This window comes from Peromyscus maniculatus, chromosome 4, assembly GCF_049852395.1.
Source record: "Peromyscus maniculatus bairdii isolate BWxNUB_F1_BW_parent chromosome 4, HU_Pman_BW_mat_3.1, whole genome shotgun sequence".
NCBI lineage: Eukaryota > Metazoa > Chordata > Mammalia > Rodentia > Cricetidae > Peromyscus > Peromyscus maniculatus.
The window spans coordinates 52,932,137-52,936,093 of NC_134855.1; the positions used below are offsets into that span (position 1 = coordinate 52,932,137).

General features: G+C 45.3%; 1 non-coding gene across 1 annotated transcript; it reads left to right on the forward strand.

The window, feature by feature from the left end:
- The first annotated feature begins 1,554 nt into the window (after positions 1-1,554).
- On the forward strand, positions 1,555-1,673 carry LOC121829193 (5S ribosomal RNA). Its single transcript, XR_006071977.1, has one exon. It is a non-coding gene; the product is annotated as a 5S ribosomal RNA (ribosomal RNA).
- The last annotated feature ends 2,284 nt before the right edge of the window (positions 1,674-3,957 follow it).

Below are 3,957 nucleotides of genomic sequence, written 5' to 3' on the forward strand. Positions count from 1 at the left end.
GGCTTCTGGATCCCTTCATTCAACTAGTTGAAATTTATGAGTTCCAGCTTTGTGATAAGTATTCTCATGACAAAAATATCCAGACCATTTTTCTTCTTCTTTTTGGCAGAAATTTTGATTTCTTGTAGAATTCAGGCAGCTAGTCAGTCTTGCTCATCAGAGCTTACTGGAAGAGTCCAGAGTGGCTTTGCATTTCAGTGTTCTAGGCCAGGACTGCCTGCCTCACAGTGGGCTGGTTGTCTCTTGCTTGGAGAAAGTAAGCGCTCACTCTCCCATTTTCGGGGAGGAATAGGGTCCCTTGTAATTTTTGGGGTGTTTGGCATGAGAGATGAAGCTGTCTGATGCTGAAGAGAACTTCAGCCCCCTGAGCTCCTTCCCACTCAGCGTCCCCTGAATCCTGCGTTCCTCTTCAGAGAGTGGATATCCACATTTGGCGAGGTCCCATGCATCTCTGCATGCTCAGCCTTTGTGTTTTGAGCATCTATTGATTGCACAGTAGGTTGCATGCGATTTCTTTGTTCTTTACATCTTTATTGATGCAAAGCAGCACCAGAAACTGCTTTTGAGCAGTTATTCAATCGCTGATGTCCTTCATGTGTCAGATTTGGGGTTTCATTTCTTATAACTACTGGGCTAGCTGTGCAATTACTGGCTTCTTATTAAGAAGCTGTTAGACTCTCTTGACCCGCCGTCAACAGCCAAAGAAAAGCACACTTCCCCTCCTTTGCCTGGACCTCTTTCTCTTTTGATGTTAGAGCTGTTTCCCTGGGCAATGGGAGACTTGCTGGGCTAGCTGGAGGTCTCTGACTCATTCAAAGTGACAGGCAACGTTATCTCCTGATAATGAACAGATTTCTGTGTGGCCATCACAACGACCTTTATCTCCTCACCCAGCAGAGAGAATCAAGAAGGCCACTGATGCTTATCTCTGGATAATCATGGAGAGGGTTGTATATGTGGAAAATTTGGTCATGGATACCAGAAAACTATGTTAAGAAAGGCTGTAAGATACAGGGCAGCAAGGGTGACATTTATTTGTCCCAGAGAGATCTGGTCCTACCTCTTCTTATGCATATAAGACTTTGAACAAGTCCTTTCTTTAGGCCTCAGTTTCTCATTCTGAAAAATGCAATCTTAGCACACTATGCTAGCTTGATTTGTGGAGGATGGTGGAGATGGGAGATGGGGTGGTTTAAATTTTTAGAGATTTGCTATGTAGCCCTGGCTTACCTGGTACTAGCTATGTATCCCAGGATAGCCTCAAACTTGTGGCACTCATCATGCCTCAACACTGAGAGTGCTAGGGTTACATATTTGTGGCTGAGAATCATAGCAAGCTGACTGCGTATAGACTGCATTTGCTGGAAATGTCCTCTTTAGCCCAGATCCAGTTGTCTTGAGTTCAACAAGGTACTTTCAGGGTATTCTGGACGAAGAGCTTTGGGGCTGTGGGGACCTGGTCTGACCTCAGCTGTGCGGTTCACCCTGTGATCAGCTTGGGTGTTTCTTTTCCCCATATAGAGGGCAGGTGTAAGGATAAAATGAGGCAGTGAAGTCTACGGCCATACCACCCTGAACATGCCTGATCTCGTCTGATCTTGGAAGCTAAGCAGGGTCGGGCCTGGTTAGTACTTGGATGGGAGACTGCCTGGGAATACTGGGTGCTGTAGGTTAAAAAAAAAAAAAAAAGAGGCAGTGAGGCAGGCCTGCCACACAGCAGGCTCTGGAAGACGTGAGTTTCCAGACTGAGACCATCAGCGTGCTTTAGACTCCCTTTCCCAAGGACACAGGGCCGAGTTCAGCCTCTGGCATACTCTAACCTTTCCAGTCGTACCCAACTGTGGCCTCTGGCCTGAGCCATGATGTCGTCATCTATTTGTGTTATTGGTCTTAGTGCCACCAGGGGGAAGTTCCTCCACCTCTCTCCCACTACAGGACAGGATGCTTTATCCAGATCCTTGAGGCCAGATATATTTCAGAATTTTGCATTTTCCATGTTTCAGAATTCAGTGTTTTCTGTATTTGATTCCCAACACTCACAATGATGAACCTTCTATAGTTAAACATAATAATATTCATAATTATAATATCATTATATTCTGTGAAATAATATTAATTCTGTGGAATATAAGAATATTCACCTCAAATGAGCTCACTGTAAATATTTTCACACCCATTTCAGATCAGTTTTGCCATCAAATGTAGTCAGGTCTAGTTAGTATTAGCAGACAGTGAACTTGAGGTAAACATTCAGTTTTGGGGAGCCTTTTCAATTGGAGGATTACAGGCTAAGGACTGGGATCCTTTTGGAAAGAGCTAGAATCGATGCCTCTATTTTCCTTTGTTTCTTTCCCTCTGATCTCTAATCATTTCCTAGCATTCCATTCTCTTCTGCTGCAAACATCTTTTGTAACCCATGCCAAAGAATGTCATTTTCAAACCTTTTCTTCAGATGTCCCTCTTTGGTAGATTCATGTTCTCTATTTGGCTTACCCCATTTCATCCTCTGCTTCGCCCAGCCCAAGACTGGACAGGTTATATTGCTGGCTGTGGCTGGAGGAACGGTGTTTGTCCTTGTTACACAATCCCTTTCTCTCTTCCTTCTGACCACAGCCCACGGAACAGGTACAACCTTTCTCTGGCTCCGTGGGAACTCACTGCTGACAACTGATGACTCACTCCTGTGTGTGGGTGAATACCGATGAGAAGCAACACCAGACTTCAGTCCCGTGGTCACCACCGCCCTCTGATCCATGTGCGTCCTTCCTGCCAGAGTTTCAGCTCACACCCGTATCTATCTCCACCGGCATGAAAGCAACTCAAATTCTTCTATCGCGGTGACGTCTTCTTAGGAAATGCTGGAGCACTGCCAAGCGTGCCCTGGTGGCTTTGCTATGGGTGCTAACTGGGCTTTCCTATAAGAGAAGGAGCTTTTGGACTCTAGTGAGTAACTGTGGCCAGGGAAGAGTAGTCGTCCCGGCAAAGGAGGGTAGCTTATGAGTGTGGGCTCCATCTCTCACGGGACAGCCACTCGTCAATCTGGTCTGATTTGTCTTCTTTTATTGGAAAGAGAAAACAATTGAAAGCATTCCCTCTAAGCACCGGTGTCCTCTGATGGCCAAGTTCAAGGGGTTCAAGGGCTAATTTTCAGCCCTTACTAGAAGCACTTTGTGCTGTGAACCATCTTCTGGTTGAAATGCTGGCTTCCGGGGAGGGGAGGCAGGCCTTTGCGGTGCCGCACAGACACTAGTCATCTTCTGCTCTTCCGTTTGCTCCTTTCCTCTGCTCACTCTCCTTGGCCGATCAGAAACACCAACCTTTTGCAAGGTCTTTCACCATTTTCCTCCATGAACTTTCCCTGGTGATTTTTCTTTCTCTATACTTAGATGACTGACACGTTTTTTTTTGTTTTTTGTTTTTTTGTTTTTTTTTTGTCTAGTCCAGACTCCTTTTGTAGACTTCAGATTTGTGTATCCAGTTGCTACCTTTAGGTCTCTCCATGGTGGTCAACATCCAAAATGAAGCTCATGACTTATCCAACACACACACACACACACACACACACACACACACACACACACACACACACACACACCTTTCTGAAAAGAACATCATTTGATCATTCTGTAAGCCACTCAATCACTTCAGGTCTCTTTAAATCCCCTTCTCTTCTTCATTATTCCATTGGACCCATTACTGACTATTGTAGCACGAATCTTAAAAGTTCTTATTAATAAAAACAAACCTGGAGCCAGGTACTGGGGTCAATGCTGGAAGATCAGAGAAGCAGAATAAGCCACAGCCACCTCACCTTGCCCATTCCTCAGCTGATCCTGGTTCCTCAGACTGGAAGTCTCTGTGTCCTCATCCCAATGGCTTTCAGCTGAACTGTGCTGCTCAAAAGCCTGAAAGCTTAACCAGCTCTAGTTCCTGGTCTTCATGCCTTATATACCTTTC